Below are 20,754 nucleotides of genomic sequence, written 5' to 3' on the forward strand. Positions count from 1 at the left end.
CTAGCGGGACCAAAACAGGACCATTGGGAATTTCTTCAATACCATGGTTATTATGTAATGAAGCTCATGATGGATACCATAATTTTACCATCACCAAATATATTCTTAGCTCACGTGGAATCTTGGAGACTGGGCAATTGGCTAACATGGCTAAGTGCACGTACATTTATTCTCTCTAGTATTTAGGTGGACTTGCTAAATAATTCAAATAAAAATTGAGAAGGAATAGGCTATGCCTGTCCTTTATAATTCAACTAGTAGAAATGCTAATTTAGATTTTTGAGCTGCTTTTTACAAAGGAGGAAAACAATTATGGTGACAACTTTTTGGAAAGAGATTGAGCACCTCTTTAGTTAGATCATTTGTAATCTGCTCTCACCCCCCTTGTATGCTTTTACTTAATGATCCCAATAAAGAAATTAATATGCAAAAGTGCTGATCACTCACATCTTGTCAGATGCAAAGTGAATGACAGAGGCCAGCAAGTGTTCATCAACCCTTACATTAACTAAGAATCTGGCAAAAATTAATGAAATCAGAGCTAATCAAAAATTCCTCAGCATCATTGAAGATGTACTGCCAAAATTCAGAGATAATTTGGATCACTGAGAAGTATCGTTATATCATTAAATTAAAGTTGCTTAATTTAGGTAACCCTTATTTTTTTGAGTGAAAACTGGTTTATGATCACTTTTGGATTGCGTTCTCGGGTCTGGAAAGATATTGTGGGGTGGGCATTGGCAGTCAGGTTTATAGTTCAAACTTTTAATACTATGTTATTTTTTGCTTTTATGTTTTTATTGCTCTAGCACCTGTTTTATGGTGGCTTTTTTGTTTTGCTATTGATGTTTTAGCCTTGAAATGAAATGAAATAAAGAATTTAAAAATCTTTATTTAACAGGTGTATGCTACAGAACACATAACATTTTGTTGTACCATGCTGGTATTAAAACTCATATGAAGTCTGCTTTAATACAACAATCCTATCTAGTAAACTGCAATTGGACTGGAACAAACAAGTAGAGGCTGCCCTAGTTTAGTGTGGACATAGCTGAATTACCTGGATTTTTCCTCTATAATAATACATTGGGCTTCCATTGCTGGTGAAGATGGGACCCAGTAGGAAATGAGAAGTTCCAATCAATAAATATTCATAAAAGTCTCTTATATTTCATTTATCTTTACTAGATAAATTTATGTGGAAATTTAAAAGTGTTGTTATATTATCCCATCCTAGGTTGTTTCAGGTATAACAACTAAATATAGCTACCTTCTATAACTTTGGATTCTGAGAAGGAGAAGAATGCTTCTGTACTTCAAATTAGTGCTGTGATCCGGATACTGAAAATGTGGATTTATTTTGTAATATCTTCCACTAGTATACTATAATATTTTTTATGCTTTCCTTTAGGAGTTTGCCAATCTTTGTAAATATTTCTACAATTTTATAATGAAAGTCTGACAGACTGTAATTTAATTTTTTTTTTAACACATTCCTATGTTACACTAAAATTCCAAATTAAAGTAATGACAGCATCTGCAGAAGTAGAAAATATGTGCCTATCCGTAAGAGAATTCCTGAAAATAGAGAAGAACAGAGAACCCACACAAGAGAGTGTGGTTCCCGCCACCTGTGGGAAAAGAAATCAGCGGGCAAGCCTGTCATTTGTGGCTTATTGCATCCCCTTGGCACTGACCTTGAATATTTTCAAATATACCGACACTGTGCTGAGTGAATAACACAGAAAAGAAAATTATAAGCATGTAGTCAGTTTGTTTTCCAAGTCATTGGCAGTTCCTCTATATTGTACTTTAACAAAGCCCAAAAGATTCACTGCTGTATTTCTGGAGCCAGAACCATATGAAAAAAAGAAAAGCTTACTGTTAACAATCATCTAATGAAATGAGATCAACTGTATTATTTATATTGAAAACATAATATTCACATACTTTCCAGGCTTGGAGACTGAGATTTCTCCTTTAGATATGCTGGTAGTCTATACAAAGATTAAACAAGTAATTCAGAGAAAATGAGTAAGTGCATAAAAATACAGAAAGAAGAAAACATCTTAAAATGCAATTTCGGTAAAGCAGTTTTATAATAATAAAATGCAAAATTAGAACATGCTGCAGTTCCTTTTAGGGGGATGAAGAATGTTGTGCTATGTATAGTGCATTGGAAAAAAAACCTTGCAATTTTATGAATGTTTCCAGTGTGTAAGAGCAACACTGCAGTAGTACTTATTTCCTTTTTATTGATTATATTCCAAACAAGTTATTTTTAAATGATTATTTTCCCAGTGTATTTCACTTTGGGTCATTGTTATCGGTTTGTACCCCCTTTTAAACTGTGCATGAGGAGGGAAGTACATTTTTTTCAGGTGTCGAGTCAGACCCCATTCAAGTGGTTATGTACAGTTTTTATATTTATTTTTTAAATGTAATTCCAATGTTTATTCTATAGGACCTCCGATATCTGCTGCAGTCCCAGCCTCTTTGTTCACAAACCTAGTCCCCATAGATGTCTATAGGGACTGCTCTATTTATCAAGCTCTGAAATTTGGAGTTGACTTGGACAGCTAACTCCATTTGAAGATGGCGTTAGCTGTTGTAGTCTATGGGGAGAGCATCGCAGGAAAGGTATATTCAGATTTCTCCCTGACAAGCTTTGTACTCTCCCCGTACAAATTTTGCCTGGCCATAGGAACCTGTAAGTAAAGTAGTTGCAATTGAGATCATTTTCCTATAAGCTATTCGCTGGGATAGGCTCCTGTCGGAGCTGCTGTCCTGACTGAGCAATGTTAACACATGTTACATTATTTCTTATCAATGCGATAAGAAGTGATAACTAACGTGAGAAAAGGATGCGTTATAAATAGACCCGTAAGACACTTTTTTACCCCCTCCGCTAAAAACACCCAGCTACGTATGGGTTGGGTACCTTTTAACAATGATTGAAACCCAGACAGTAGTATGCCCGACTTGAACACTCTGAAGCTGGCATGCCCGGCCGAAGTATAATGCGACTGTTAAAAAAATAACGTTTCATAACAGCGACTATGTGAGATCCCGGTACTAGTAAATGGCGTCACTGTAATACGAGACACTACTATTACTGCTGTTAAGGGGTGTACAAGAAAGCGCCGGCTGTACAATGTTTTTTTTAGAAACACTTCTATATTGTACAGCCGGCGCTTTCTTGTAAACCCCCTTAACAGAAGTTTTAGTAGTGTCGCATTTTACGGTGACGCCATTTACTAGTACCGGTATCTTGCATAGTCGCTCTTATGAAATTTCATTTTTTTTTTAACGCCATGTTAGCTTCAGAGTGTTCAAGTCGGGCATACTATTGTCAGGTCTCAATCATCATGATAGTGAGTACCACCGGCTCCACACAGACCAGCTCCAGGTTGACATGATAAAGAGGCATCATTTCACAAAGTAGATTTCACAAAAAATAATGTTATATACCATAGCCCAGCTAAAACAGGGCAGGGGCTGGTTTTAATAGGTTGGGTATACTGTGGCATAATGGGAGGCTTTTACCATTACACCCATTACACAGTAAACCACTGGGGGTGACAGGGGTGTAGTCTTGGGTTAGTAGAGCTGTTTATCAGATGTTATTTGCACCACCTTCCTGATCTCACTAGCTCTTCTAGGCAGCCCAGACTTACCAGACTAACTATGCTTGAATGTGGTCACTTTAACTTGTGCACACTCCACCGTTTTGCCTACAAAAAAAATATATATTCTATTATTTATTAAATACACTGTTCTTTAAGTCTTTACAGCATAAATGCCAAAAGTGACCAGTTGGGTTCCATGGGATCATTTTTTTTATTACCTTTGTGTTTTAATATAATATATATGCCACATACTCTCCTAACATAATAATGATTAAACATTTTTGTTGTAATTAATTACTTTGCTTTCTCTGCATAACAAATTTAAATCCAAAACCCAATTTTCTATACACAATGTGGAATAAATGAAGACATATTTTTTATTGAAGTTAATACTAAATTGGCAACGCTAGCCTTCCCAACATGCACTAGACAGGTCATAAACCTGTAAGTGCTTAGTTAGACAATGTTTTATGACTACTTGGAACATTAGATGGAAATCCACAGAGCAGCTAATTATAGCATATATTTAGTCTATAGCATGGTTATGTCTTTTTTTATTGGCCACATAGTTACATTCTATAATGGCTACACTTTTATAAACAGTCAGGCTCCAAGAGGAACACATGTTATGTTTATATTTAAATTATTGTAATTCTATTTTCCCCAAGTTTTTATAGCAGTTGGAACATATTTAGAACATAAGCAAATGTATAGGTAAGTAAAGTGTGCTGGCACATTGCAGCCTGTAAGCCATCTTTCTAAACGTACTATACGGATATAGTGATAAGAACACAATGGCAGCTGTGTTAAAATGACTTTTATGGTTATTTTCATTTATATTGTACTGACAAGGGTTAACAAGTAGTTTCATATCACTGATGTGCTTCCATATAGCAAAGAAGAGGAAAAAAAAATCTGTAATTGTAATGACCCCTAATTTCATTCCCCGGATACCAGCGTACAACCTCGTTAGACCTTGTCTCCTGGACCACATACCATAACCATCTAAAATGTTAATGATAGTTTATGAATCTAAGTTTACGACATGCTCATCATAATAAATGCATTTCATTCTAAATCAAAATAATCACAAACAAATGTTAAGACATGGAAATTGCTATTTCTGGAGACGTTTTTACTGCTTCAAGTGGAAAGCATGCGTGGGGTGAGGTGAGTTTCCTGAATATTTTTAATAAATCTTCCTTAGGTTTGTTATTGTAATTGAGCAATGTACTGCCAGGACTTCATGACATTACTGGTGTCCTTTTTTATTGATACTTAAGACCAATGCTTTTTTGTCATAGAACTCACCAGAACTGAGTTCCGGCAACTTTTTTCAAAGGATTTCCGTTGAAAAAAGTAACTTTTAAACATTTGGACTTGAATCACCTTGTCAAGCGTAGCAAGTCCGCGGCAAACTCATTAAAATGGTGCATGCGGGCTTCTTGTGTGTCGCATTCGATGCATGCGCACTACGTCCACGCTGGTTGTGATGGCACTGCTCGGCTTGGGGCGCTGCTCAGCTTGTGATTGGTTGTGTGGTCGCGTGTTGAGAGCTTACTGTGCAGTGGCACATGCAGGGGGGTTTCTGAGTCTCCAGAAAACCCCCCCTGCGCTAACTCAGTGCCCACCATATTGGCACTGTCCTATACAGCAGCCGCGGCGCTGTCAAAGAAGCATCCGCTTCAATACAGCACCGCCGTGGTCGCTTATTTGGCAGCGCCGTGACTGCTGTATAGGACAGCGCTGCCGAAACGGAGCTGCAGCTCTCTCTCGTGTTTTTTTTTGGTCAGGGGGGGCCCCCCCTGACAATCCTGCGTGCGCCCCTGCTGCGGGCGGAGACCTTTGTGTTTCGTTACACAGCTGACGTGTCTGGGTGTGTGTATAGTGATTGACTACATGATGTGAGTTCCGGAACCTTTTTTTCTTACAAAAAAGCACTGGTTAGGACCATACCACAACAACAATTAGGAATTTAGGCCAGTAGCTGTCTCAGTTATAATGGTTCTGGGTATGAAAAGCTATAACATGATACGACTACAACATTTCACTATATTGTAAATACTCATATAACAACAACGTAATGTACTTCAACACGAGATGACCATTTCTTATAATATTTTCTACGACTCTTAATCTGCACAACTCTACTATAATTATAGTATGTGTGGTGCCCCAAAATCTGAGTACCCTGGGGCGTATCTATATGTTTTTAATTTGTTAATTTGATTTGTTAATTGTTAAAAGTGTTTATAAAGATTTAAAAAAAAAAAATATATATATTTTCTTGAGGGAGAAGTGACAGTTGGGAGTGGTTGGTGGTTGCCGGGAGTAACAGGAAGGAGGAGTGTGTGGCTTAGCAACAAGTCCACTAACTTTGGTAATAACTGTGAACTCCCAGAAGGCAGTGGGGAGAGGAAAGTTCTAGACTTCTGAGGGAGAGAGATCCCTGTGTCTGCATAGACTGAGAGAGAAAAATAGGGACAGAATGAAAATCGGACAAAGTGATATATAAGCAGATTAAAAGTGAAGTAAGTGTAAGAAGAGAAGAAGATAAGAAGTGAGCCAAAGAGAGGTGTGAGTAAAAAGGAAAGTACTGAAAACAAATAAGCAGTATAGAGATCTGTGACATCACACTAAACAGACTGAGCTATGTACTGAGAACAGTGTGAGAGGAGAGAAAATAGAGACTGTGTAATACAAAAGATCATCAGTTTATTTGGCGTGAAAAAGTAATTTATGGGCCCCAAGCACGTGCAGCACTTCTACAAAATTCCTGTGCACAGTTCAACCCAGGACTGAGTGTAAAATATAGTAACGTTACCAGGGATAATATTGGTACCAAATGTTTTAGATGAATGTTAATGTTATGTGATTTACCTGAAAATTGATTTATTGTATATTATATGTTAAATACTATTGTGCTCTATGTTGATCAAATGAGTGTTTTGTCATTGCCATTGAGTTGAAGGGGTCAGTGGCGCGGTGGCTTACCAAAATTATCTTTACCGCATTATTAATAAACCCAAGTTATTTGACCAATCCTTGTCCCTCTCATTGAAGTATTTATCTCCTGACCACCGGATATCCGAATAAAAAAGAACCTGACTCGTGTCTGGAGGACAAGGCAAGGGAAGGAAATCCCATCAGTACTCAACCACCACATATGCATGTAAGTAACTCTGAATTTACACTTTAGACACTGCTACATTTGTTTTGCTTAAAGTATTATGTGCCACAATACATAGATACATGTTTTTTCTATGCCTATACTGTGTCCCTGGATGTATTTAATATTATATATTAGACTTTCTGTCTGACTTTGTTCCTTTGCACGTTACATATTAGAGGAGAACTGGTGGCAAATAAAAATGTCATCAATAATCTCAGTCACCCAACTTGTATAACATGAGGGTCCAATATTTGAGATCCTCATGGTACTGCTCAAACAATATGATTGCTACGCTAGGGATGATGAACTGAACTGAATGATTATTATTATGTCTTTGTGGATGCCATACTTCTATGCAGAAATACAGCTAAAGAGCCAGGAATATGATGAAACACATGGGGCCTGAGTCATTAAGGAGAGCAAAGCATAAAAAAGGAATAACTTTGCATCTGGGCAAAGCCATGTTGCATTGGAGAGGAAGGTAAATTCAAAATGTGCATACAGATTTATAGTTGGAATAGGGCATGTCCTAGATCAATGTCAAGCAATGTCCTAGGACAATAATTCTATTGAAATCTGATGAAATAAATATATTACTTTTTATATTTCCAGTACTAGAAGATAATGTAGTACGTGTTTTTAATTGATTTGTGTATACAAAACATGACCTGTCTCGGAGATGAAGGGAAGAAATAAATTTAACAAAATTTGTTTCAGTTTGTTTCATTGTGTTCTGAAAACTTTGGTTTGATTAGCAATCATGAATGTGTTGTTTCCTATCTGTGTGGAGTTTGTATGTTCTCCCCATGTTTGTGTAGGTTTCCTCTGTTTTCTGTTATTATCCCAGACTCCAAAGACATAGTAGACTAATTGGCTTCTGATAATATTACCCTAATGTGTTTATGTCCGTTTGTGTGGTATGGAATTTAAATTTTAAGCTCCACTGGGACAGGGACTGATATGAATGATTACATTTTCACTGTAAAGTTATGTGCAATATGTAGGTACTATATTAATAACTGTTAATAAATAATACATTTAATAAATATATTGTTGACTTCATATTATAAGAACCTAAAGTTCACCCTCAAGTGACTAATTGGGTAGCCTGATCACAGAGACATAGACCTACATAGCAATGTTAGTAGAGTACCCATTCCTAACATAAATTACATTTGTAAACACATTTTTCCACATAATTTAAAACACATCATATTTTGCAGCACACTTAACTTAAATATGTGGATGGATCTTTTCTAAATCCTTCTTGAGCCAAAATATAATTTGTTTGTTTCACAGGATAGATTATGTTGCACTGGTGGGAGTGTGTCCAAATGAGGTTTTGACAGTTCCTTCTTCTATCGTCCATTAAATAAATCATTGCTATAATTTTCTTTTCTGTATATGACTGCTTTCCTTATGTGGACAATCTGGATATTATGAAGTCTGGGAAAAAAACAACTTTACCAGATGGATAAAATGTATAAAGAGTAAATTGCCATCACACTGTTTTGTTTATGATTTAGGTTTTGGTAATATGGTGAAAAATGTATTTATTCGACTCACTAATAGTCATATTGGTAATCGACACATTGAATACTACAATGTATTGAAATGATTACTCTGATGTTGTGAATTCTTTGTAGTCAAAGTATGTTTGTGGCCCACATGGTCATGTTTGTAACTTGCACTCCCCACCAAATGTTGATCCTTTTTAGATATACTGTATAGTTGAGGGAAACTAACAGTATCATCATCATCATCATCATCATTTATTTATATAGCGCCAGCATATTCTGTAGCGCTTTACAATTGGGAACAAACATTAATGAAACAATACTGGGTAATACATATAGACAGAGAGGTAAGAGAACCCTGCTCGCAAGCTTACAATCTATGGGACAATGGGAGTTTGAAACACAAGGGCATGTGCTGCATCATATTGCACACTGGACCAGCTAGAACGCAAAGGTAAAAGTACTGAGGGGGCTGTGTGTGTGACAATGTTGGTCAGAGGGTTGTTGTCTTATGTTAACTGTGTAGAGGGTGGTAATAGGGGAGTTTAAGATGGTGGTTGAGGAATATCATAAGCTTGTCTGAAGAGGTGGGTTTTCAGAAAACGCTTGTAGGTTTGGAGACTAGAGGAAAGTCTTACTGTGCGAGGGAGGGAATTCCACAAAGTGGGTGCAGCCCGAAAAAGTCCTGTAACTGAGAATGGGAGGATGTGATGAGAGTGGAAGAGAGACGCAGATCTTGTGCAGAACGGAAGTGTCGTGTAGGGAGATATTTTGAGAAAAGTGAGGAAATGTATGTTGGTGCAATTTTGTTGATGGCCTTCTATGTTATTAGAAGAATTTTATATTGGACTCGTTGAAATACAGGCAACCAATGTAGAGACTGACAGAGTGGCTCAGCAGAGGAAGAATGGTTTGCAAGGAAAATCAATCTAGCCGCTGCATACATAATAGATTGTAGAGGTTCAAGTCTGACTTTGGGAAGACCAGTAACATCAGTGATTCTTGGCGGCCTGGGGGGCTGATGCCCCCCTGCCCCCCCCCCCCCGGCTCAGCCCGCCCCTGGCGAGAAGACATCCAAGATGAAATGGCAGAAAGACAGTCAGTAATGCGAGACAATAGATAGATTTGTGTATCATCCGCATAGAGATGATACTGAAATCCAAAGGAGCTTATTAGTTTTCCAAGAGAAGTGGTGTAGATAGAGAATAGCAGAGGACCTAGGACTGAGCCTTGTGGTACTCCAACTGATAAAGGAAGCAGAGGTGGATCCAGAGAAATTAACACTGAAAGAGCGATTAGCTAGGTAGGATGAGAACCAGGATAGGACAGTGCCTTCAAGACCTAAGGATTGTAGCGTTTGTATGAGGAGAGTGTGGTCAACAGTGTCAAATGAGAGAGATCTAGAAGAATTAGAAGAGGGTAATGGTTATTACTTTTTGCTGTGATCAAATCATTGACAACCTTGGTCAGCGCAGTCTCTGTGGAGTGTTGAGAGCGAAAGCCTGACTGTAAAGGATCCAATAGGTTGTTTGCTGTAAGAAAGTGTGTGAGGCGAGTGTAGGCAATTCTCTCGAGAAGCTAGGAGGGGCATGGGAGCTGAGAGATGGGGCGGTAATTTGCGAGAGAGTTTGAGTCAGAATTTTTTTTTTTTTTTTTTTTTAAATGGGAGTAATCACTGCATGCTTGAATAGTGATGGAAAAATACAGTATATGAAAAGTGAAGATTCTCTCTCTTCTGGGGGCAGCAATGTACACACTCTTTTCCCGTTCATTTACCAACATCAGTAAGTTTGAATTCTACAATGTTGGAAGATCTAACCTGCTGTTGGGTAGTACATATGTATTTTAATAACTGCAGCATATATCCAGTTTCCTACCAGCATCGTCTGTAATGTCTGTTGAAATGACTTTGACTGGAATGATGGGTATCCACAGATTATTGCAGATATGATAGCAAAATGTGTATAATAAAGCTGTGCACAGGGTCTGGATACAACCAAGTGATAATTTCAGTGACACTATGAAACTCTTTGTATTACTGTGCCAGCGCTGTGTAACAAGCTGTGATATTGTACATTCCACTCATGGAACGGTATAGAAAAAGTACCATAAAAACAATAATTTGCCTTTTTATGGTTTTCCATATAAGTATAAAGATTTAGAAAAAGGCACATTTAGTTTTTGTACTGTTTTATGTCCCTGTCATTTAAAGTATTCTAACAAGTGAATGACTGTGTGTCCTTTTCATGTAGTAACCACTAAAAACTGAAGGGAAAGAGTCAGGAAAGCACCTTTGCCACTGTCATGTTATAGATTGACTGGCACCATGAGAGAATGACTATTACTCCCAATAGCACATTGATTACCGCAGTGTGTAAAGCTATTTGAGTACTTTTTAAAAAAATAAGTGCTGTAACTCAGAGCAACCAATCAGATATTTTCCTTTTTTTTTAAACTGTCCAAAAAATTAGAATGTGATTGGTTGCCTATCTGCACAGTTTAGTGTGAACCTCATAGAACCATACTAGCACTCATAGAAAATATTTCCCTTTTCAAGAGAACATAGCCACAATTATCCTATATAAGGTCAAAGCTGCTGCCTCAAAATAATATTCTACCTGACACAAGTGGCAACTAAGTTATGCTGCACTCCAGGTCAAACTTTGAAGCCCTTCCCAGTATACTTCCATGTTTTTCAACTATATAAATAATTGGTTTCAACAGGATGACATAAAATCATATGTATTGCAAAAATTTTAATGAAGAAAACAAAAAACAATATACATTTCAGGGACATTTTGCCTGACCCAACTATAGGCTGCAAAAATCTTTTTTGTTTTACTATGCATAAGTAGTAAAACTAACAGTGAGGGTGGGACCCCCCCCAGCAAACATGGACCCACTAGAACAAGTAGTTCCACAAACATACATGATAGTAAAAATAAACACAGGCACCATATGCCTTATTATGTTACTTGAAATAAATACTTACCCAAAATCTCTCATTTACCACAATATTATGCTCCTAAATCCATAAGAGATCTTCTTTCTTCTATCCTGAAGTAATTCGTTACTTAAAAAATAAAAAGCCCACATAGAGCAATGACAGCCGTGGGCATCATCATATTAAAAGGGGTAGACATGTCCTATTTTTTTTATTCTGTTTTTAAAGTGTTTATTGTTGTCATCATTATCATCATCATCATCATCATCATCATCATCATTTTCATCATCCAGTTAATTATAATGTTTGCCATCTTTATCTGGTGCATAAAAATAGTTTTAGGTTCTCATATAGGGGCAAATCCAGCTGGAGGGTGCAAATTGGCAGATGGGCAAACCATGTTGTAATACAAGGGGTGCAAATGCAAGTTTCTTTGCATGCATGGAAAATACTGGCTGCTCTGCATGTAGCACACCAACACCGGAGAGCTTTATGTTTACACTGTGGTTCTGTGTAAGTTAGGTTGTGAGTTCACCTAGTATGTGCCCCCTCCCAACTCCTTCAACGCTTAATCTGTCTACACATTTTAAATTTGCCCCCTCTCTGCCATTCAATATGATTATGCTAAAATGCAAAATTGCAACTGCTAGCTGGATTTATTCCTAATTCTAATTGAGGTCCTTAGAGCATATCTCCACGTGGCTGCATACTTACAGTGCATGCTGAGTCCAGTTGATGCATGCAACTCATAATATATGTTAGGCCGTGTATTTAAAATGTACACTCCTATTGCACTTTCATTAAAAATATAGTATAATTAGGCACTTCTAACTGTATTACCCTCAACATGGGGTTTCCCTAAAACATACAGATACACAATAAGAAATTAATCTGAGAATTACACACCACTTGCAGAATAACACCAAGTGCAAAATAAGGACATATGCTTATAAGAAACTTGCATAAAGTGCAAGAATGATTACACGTTGCAGTTGTCAGTATGCACGATAAGCATGCAGGGATGGGCATGACTAAAATGTGGTAAGATGTGGTCTCAGACACAGGGCCAGTGCTAGGGTCCATGGCACCCTAGGCATTTTGAAAAAATCGGCGCCCCCCCCCCCGCAAAAATCGGCGCCCCCCCCCCCGCAAAAACGGCGCCCTCCTCCCTCCTCCCTCCTCCCCCCGTCTTTCCTTACCTCACCACCGCCGCCTCTCTGCTCCCTCTCCTCCCCTCCACTCACTGACACTAGTGAGTGGAGGGGAGGAGACGGAGCAGAGAGGCGGCGGTGGTGTGCAATAGCCTCTTTCCCCCTCCCCCGTGTATCTGAATGCTGTGCGGCGGCCGTGACAGGTATGGTCAGCGGTCGCCGCACAGTTTTAAAGTAATTTTCATTCTGGAGGGCGCCCTCCAGAGCCCGGCGCCCTAGGCAAGTGCCTAACCTTGCCTAATGGGAGCGCCGGGCCTGCTCAGACAGCACAATTTGGTTGGCAGAAATGTGAGTGGACATGCGCATATGATAAAGTCCATTGTGACATCATCAAAATGCTAATTCACACATTAGCTAAGAAGCATAAATTGTCTGAATTGCCCACAAACAAAATGCTTTGACTGTAATACTATTACTAATGGTATTACTAATACCATATGAAATGGGGTTCCAGTAAGTATAACGGCACTCTCATCTGATGTTGGGGCATCAAGCCATGTAGCGGAGCCATGATGGGCATGTATTATAAATAAATAATACAATCACCAGTTTGCCTCTACTTACATGGACATGTGTAACGTGGACACAGGGCATGACATGAACACTTGACATGTTTATAATATAATGGTATTTAATGAATAATTTTTAATCAATGTATACAGCAAGAACACTGAGAATTGTTACCAAGATAAACGCTGTGCAATTGGTCTCTTCTTTACAACATGGGATTGTTGCTGCAGAACAGTGGTGACAAAAATATTCCTTTATCTCCTTTGAAAAATAAAAAAACATTTCATCCACATGAGATACCTATACAAGGTTGCTAGTAAATATTTTAGGAAATGTCATAGAGAATGATTTCATGTAAGAAAACCTTTGAACACACTTATCCACAATTTTGCTGTAGTTTACGAGCTGGAATGGGTTGTGAAGTTATACAGTGCAGGCCCATCAAACAATACAAAGGACAAGAGGTCAGTTTATGGGAACGATAGGTAGTGCTTTTTACAGTGCTCTTGAGCTTTGGTATAAGCAATTAAGGCTGTGACTTAAAATAGACTCATTAATCTATTTTCACATATGTAAACTCATTGGAGCAGTAACTTAATAGTATACAGATCACATAAGGGAAATAAAATGAATGTACTCTTGGTGGACATTTCATTTATAGTGTGATTGAGAACACGGCACATTGCTAATATTGTCGGCACATATGGTTTCCTTATAACCCTGGTTTTCATCACGGTTAGTTCAATATCATGATTTCAAAAAGAAATGTTATCAGGTTTACATTTCCTATTTTATGTTATTTTAATGAGCCCTTACCTTTTCTTCTACAGTATTGATGAACTATATTTCATTTTTAAAATATTTCCTGTGCATAATCAAGACTGTACCATGAAATATCTGCCTTGTCTTTGATATTATTATATATAGGTTTACAAATGCTGTAAATAGCATACATACAAATTGGTGCAAAATTGGAGCAAACTTGTTGCACATTTTGTCAAAAAATCAGATAACAACAAGATAAACACATTTTGTCATTAATTATCTGACTGTATTACCCCTTTATGGCAATAGATGACACCAGGTTCAGGCTGGCTCTACTACATGGCTTGTTGCTGTAACATCAGATAAGAGTGCCGGTATACTTACGGGGGCCCCATTTGATATTTCACTACAGTCAAAGCATTTTTCTTGTGGGTAATTCAGACAATTTATGCTTCCTAGAAAATGTGTGAATTAGCATTTTGATGATGTCACAATAGACTTTGCATCTGGACCTATCAGCTCAAGTTTGTCAACCAAATGGTGCTGTCTGAGACAACTGTCTTAGTTTTGAGGCATTTTGCTTCTTTCTATGTGCCATATGCAGTAAAACACCAATATCAACATTCTTAGAATATTTCTATTTAAAGGGAACTCCACACAATTGTTTTATTTATATCTCCCAATTGATAATAACATGATATGAAAATTATTGTATTTGGCAATCCTGGTGACTAATGGTGGACCAGATAAGTATATATTAAAATATTTCTGACCTATCTACCAGGGGCAGAACATGGCATCGCCAGGTCCCACAGCAAGATTTGGTGGAGGTCCCTGCTCTGTCCATTTGGGGTTTCAATACAAAAGCGCTGGAGCCTGCACATTGCCCATTTTGCAGCAGCATCGCAGTTAATCGCTGTGTAGCACAACCATCATCTCCAATTGCACAGTGCCACAATTCAAGAGAAGTTGTAGTTTAGACCATAGTCTAAGATCAAATATCATGAGATTAATGATTTAGAAATCAGTGTGCTGCTTTATGCTACTTTGTGCAGTTAATCTCTTGTGCTTCATCTCTCTGAAACCTTATTACAAATGTCAATGTAGCATTACCTGCACTGAATCACCAAAAGCAATTCCATGTATGAGCTATTAATAGCTCATCCCATTACAAAGGACGCAACTAATTGCTTGAAGCTCATACACATCGATTCAAAGTCATCTGTGTAGTACACCCCATAGCAAACAAGCTGCAGAAGAAACAATGACCACTGGTAAACAACTAATTGCCAACAACCAAGTGACTGGAAATCACTTGAGAAGATTAGCCCTTAGAATTGGAGAGAAATTGATACAGTTATGTGTTATTTTTCAACAACTATACAAGGCAGCAGAGACAAAAATAGTATTTCCATCCTATTAATTGGGCCATATCTATTAAATAAATAAAGTCTTTTGTGCTTTTCAATAGTGGTAGACATAGGATTTTACTGACCTGAAGATGATTACAATAGTAATCGACAAATCACAATCACACTGTCTGAGTGTCGGGCAAATGGAGGTGTCTGCATTTAGCCTATCATCTTTTTTATGTGCAGGATAAGTGTCAGCATTTCTTCCTTCGGAAATTTGACTGCACCGGTGCATTCAGTATTGCCTGTGTATTTCAAGTGGGTGGGAAGGGGTTGTAGAGAGGCCTGGCACTTGCCAAAATGATAACCACATCCCACACAAACTGTGCCAGAAGGAAAGAAGACTCATTCAAGTGGATGACAGGGGCAGTTATTCTTATTTCCTAGCACACCCTCTGTCTGCTGCCATGCACCTTCAGCAATGCACCTTCAACCACTTTGCGACAGCATGCACTTTTTCGGGGGGGCCTTACTAATGCTTTTCCCAGTGGGCCCTTCATTCCCCAACCCAACACTACCCTAGAATATATTTTTAAATATTTGCACCTATGCAATAGGAGAGACCTATGTGTGCTTCTTGTAACTCTTAAATGTCTATATGTCTGTCTCTCTCTCTCTCTATATATATATAAACAAAATTAAGGAGCTAGAAATTATTTTGAGAATAAAAGTAGTGGGCGAATGATATACTGAAGGGAAGATTCCAAACTCACTCAATGTTTGTTTTGTGCACTGTATTAAACTTTAGAAATATGAATAGTCATGTCTTGGTGAAAGGAGAAATATACACACACTGAGATGTAACATTTTGTTTAATAATCTCTTCCATAAATTGCATGCAATAGTTCTTTACATCTTTCTCCCCTTGTCAATTGTTTGTAACGTTTGCCTGTCATAACATGATTTTCAGTTAAATGATAAACTAGTTTTTGAATAAAAGTAATGCAAGAACTTTAGCCTTGTGAGAACATTGTGTTGGTGATGTCCCGATGCCTTTGTGCTTGTTTGCTCTGTGCTGACATGCTCTGTCACTTCCTGAGTGCTTGCATGATTCGTTGGGCTTACAGTTGCAGCTTCATGCTATAGTATGAGAGAAAGTTGTTTTTTGTCTTGTTTTAGTTAACTACTTTCTATTATTATTACACATTCCTTATTATTATGAAGAACAAGTTGCTATGTATAGTTGCAACTGAACCTCTCCTATTGTGACGGGACCTAAATAGTAACAGCCGATATACTGTTTTCAGAGTTACATGAACTGTGTGATTTCCGGTACAATATATGATATTTTTTATTTTTGCATTTTTTCTGCTTTGCTATGTATTTCAATGTACAACATGGGCATATCAAGTATGGTGATAGAGCCATTTTACTTGTCTCAACCCACATGATGTCACATTACAGGCTAAAACATGTAAAAAAAATGCCACACAGGTGCCTTTAACTTAAAAATATATAGCATGTAAGCAACAAAAGGGATGTAGAGCAAATAGGTTATTCAATCAGTGAGCATTTGGGAGCAGTCATTTGCTGGTCGGTCAGTATACCTTAACTGCAGAAACGTGTTAAAAAGACCTAAAAGTTTTGTAAAAGGTTTGTTGTACGTCGTACCTCATACTTGCGAACATGGGCAAGATGATTCCCAGAAGGTCCGGGGTACAGGTGGGTGTGTGGGGCGGGCTCGAAGAATTGTGTCATTAGCCCCACCCCCAAAACGGACATCACTACTCTGGACCAATAAAAACAGGGACGGGGCCACAATGACGCGTCCATGACATCATTAGGCTCCGCCCCCTCCGTTTAGTTTACACGGCCGGTCAGGATCAGGGAGAATTGCCTGCTCTCCCGGGAGTCTGGGAGGACTCCCAGAAATTCGGGAGTTTCCCGGACATTCAAAAAAGTTTTGCTATATTACCTATGTTCCTGTACGAGAGGATAATGTAATTGATGTTTACAATTTATTGATGTATACTATGTGCAAATGCCATGTGATAGCTGAACTCTCATACTCACTGCTGAGTGGCCACTACTCAATAATCAGCCGCTGGCTTTCACTCACACAGGTGAGGGACTGCCACCAAATTCTATTAAAGGGATGATTTTGGCACAATTTTATTTAAAGTGGAAAATGTAATTTAAACCTGTTATTCACAAAGTTCCAAATCACTAAAAAGTAAAAGTAAATACGTGCTGTTATTTCATGAGAATATCACACACACAGGCATGATCCTTAAGTGCTTCCTTCTACAGTCACAGTGAGACACTGCTACATAAGGAGAGGAAGAACGACTGGGGCAATTCATCTTTTAATGTCATTTAGTATATCTTGGGCATGGAACTCCTAGTTATGGAATATCACAAGTTCCCAAATTTTCAGGTAATACATCATATCTCAGATGTGAAGCGCTCTCAGCATATATTGTAGCAGATGCCTGGATGCAGATCAAAGTGGTAAATAAAAAAATAGAGATTCATATTCAGATGACTTCAAAAGAAATGAAAAATAACAGTATTTTAATCATGATTTTCGGTCAATATTTAAGATGTTCTGCAAGTGGTGACTAGCACCAGACAGTAATACATATGTATAGACTTTGCTACAATAAAGGGTTGGAATGTGAAAATTTGACACGAGGATTGATGCTATCACCAGTGAAAGAACAAATTAGGAAAGTGACTAAAAAATGAAACATATGAGAGAAAATGACTCAAATAAACCTCAAATAAACCCAAGCAAATGACACAGACAAGCAAAAAGAGCAAGGGATAAAGATGTTCCAACATGTAGTCGGAAAAATAAACACCCACAAAATAGAAATGAGATAAAATAGCAATACAAACACACAGCAAATGATAATTCAGATGCGTACATTGCTATCACTGTCTCAAAATCACAAAACACTAATATGTAATCAAACTTCAAAGCCTGGAACTGGCCTGGAAATCGGGTGGCAACCAAGTTCGTTTGGCAACTGAAGTCTGCTAAGCCAAAAATATCTGATGGGAAAACATGAAGCAATAGTTGGATATTTTTGGTAGTATGGTTTCCTTGAAAGTTATGTTGTTTTACCTTGAAATTCTTGATTTCTTGATACATTTAGGGACACTTTTAGAGTCAAATGTAGGTCCATACGTAGGGTGTAAATATATGAAGGGTTTAAATATATTCTATACTGCGCATTCATGCAAAATGCATTCCTATTTAGAGTTGAGCACATCTCAGACTTGTGGCCCTATTCGTCTGGAGAACCGGAACTGGGACGAGGAAGAGTAAGTTTAGTACAGTAAGGACATATGCCCATAAGTGCAGCACACCTCACTAATGAAACTTGGAAACGTCATCAGATATGTTCCTCAGGAGGTGTATCTTTTGTGGGTCTAGTGTAAAGATGCATGATGATAATGATGATGACACCAGCAGCACTGTGCACCTGCTTCTAATTGGCTTGTTTGCGTATTGACCTACAGGCTGATACTTCATTTAGTGTTGTTGTTTTGTAGTTTTATATTTGAGTTACAAGTGTTGGTTTTAGTATTTCTGTTTTTGTTTGTGCCTATTTATTTTATTGGACTTAATTTATTAAACTAGTATTATATCTCATCAGCCATATCGTATGAGTTATATACTTACCCAAAGTACAGGTGTTTAAGCGCTGGATCTATTCCATTTCTTTGAAGATATCTTTGACAGGTCTGGACAACCTGTATGACCTACAGCAGCAATTTGTTTCTGTGACTTATCATTTAGTGTTGTACCTATATTATTGCAAGTGCCGACCGTCTACTTAGATTTGTGTGAGGCACATATAGAAACCGTTGAAATTCCTACACTGTTCACCTGATTTGGATGTAAATTCCCCTTAAATTAAAGCTGAAAGTCTGCAGTTAAAGCACATCTTGTTAGTTTCATTTCAAATCCATTGTGGTGGTGTATAGAGCCCAAAATATGAGAATTGTGTCGATGTCCCAATATTTATGGACTTGACTGTATATGATGATGGGAGCATGCCTGACATAGAAATACTGCTGAGTTTTGAGCTGGATGTATCTTGATATATCTGTGACTCTGTGATATCTGATACACATGTAAGGCTGCAATTTTTTTTATTTTTTTTCACGCATGTACGTTTGGGATGCAGAATGCATCATACTTTAAGGATGGAATTCAATTCCTCGCGTTGTTCTAAAGAACAACGTGGGCCGCGTACTATTACCGTTACTACGTTAATTTCAGCACTGATTTTCCCTTGCAGTTCTGTGAGCAGCGAGCAGAAGTCCGTGTTAAAATTACCGCAGTAACTGCAATTGAACATGGGGAATTGAATTCCCCCCTAAATGAGGCCCATTATGTCTTTCAGATTATGACCAAAGTCTCAGCAATACTCATAGACCCTTACTCCATGTTTATCACTGGCTTCCTCTAGTTAGGGACAGTTTTGCAAAAGTGTTATAGTCAGTGGCAGCTCTCTGTGTTGTTTTTTTTTTCATATTATAACACAAAAATTAAATACCTGTTTAATAGATTTTATTCAAGAGAGTACTGGTAAAGATCAAAATAATATAGTCATTGAAGTCTTCATATTGTTAAATTGTTTTAAGTTTAAATTAGTTAGAAAGTTCCCAGTTATGGGAATATGCCAGATGTTGTGAACATGAAGTGCTGTATAATTTCCATTTGCACAATACATAATGTTCAAAAGTCATGAGCAAATGATGTGTATTTATAGGCTCAGTGCGCCACCTGGAGGTACAAAAATTTCTTACTGCAGCTTGATTGTCAGCTGGTATTTCTGATAAACAAATAATAAAATTCAGGGGTTTTCCACAATTTTACAAAATTCACTTCCTTCCCAATAATAGTACTTCGGTGGGCCTCCCACCCCCTACACAGAATATATTCTCTGTCATGTAATCCCAGGATGGCCATCCGTTATTTAAGACAACGCTTATACAAGTGGACTAAAAGCTGGATATCCGAGTATACCATTTCACTATCTTTTATTGGTCATTTTGATACATGAACTTTTCCGGAGTTTTTTCAACTGTGGGTTACATATGCTAACTCTCTAGTACACTATATATAGCCCTGTAGCTCCTGTGATAAGAGAGTACTTTATCTACGGTTTTCCTCCTCCTTTCTGTTAACATGTCAACATTATCAAATTTGAACAAAGAAGCTGCCAAAACATGATGGTGTTGGTTTGCTGATGGAAGGAGATTGAAGGAGCATTGTGACAGGAAAATGCTATATACATGCTATATACAGGTAAATACTATATATAATCTGCTCAATAGTCAAAATAGAAAAATCTTACAGATAGGATATTTTAAAAATAGACACTTAGGTCCTTATTTGTTATTGACCACATTTTTAACACAAACCCTTTCAATCCTTATCGCAATATTAAGGTTTGAAAGATTGTGTGTATTTATTAAAAATCTTCAAGAGGAACAGCGATCACAAAAAACTGCTGTTCCTGCAAAGACCCCTCTTCTGTCTCTCCTATGGTCACTATTGCAAAGTGACCACCTTTGTGGTAGTGACAGAAGGTACGGTGAGTGATCCGAAGATAATTCTACCGCAATGTTCTCCC

At 37.8% G+C, this 20,754-nt stretch overlaps 1 protein-coding gene across 1 annotated transcript in view; it reads right to left on the minus strand.

Moving 5' to 3' along the window:
• The window catches only part of PALLD (palladin, cytoskeletal associated protein), a 291,751-nt gene that overhangs the window by 252,928 nt on the left and 18,069 nt on the right, over positions 1–20,754 (minus strand). The window lies entirely within an intron of this gene.

This window comes from Mixophyes fleayi, chromosome 1 (genome assembly GCF_038048845.1).
Source record: "Mixophyes fleayi isolate aMixFle1 chromosome 1, aMixFle1.hap1, whole genome shotgun sequence".
NCBI classification, from domain to species: domain Eukaryota; kingdom Metazoa; phylum Chordata; class Amphibia; order Anura; family Limnodynastidae; genus Mixophyes; species Mixophyes fleayi.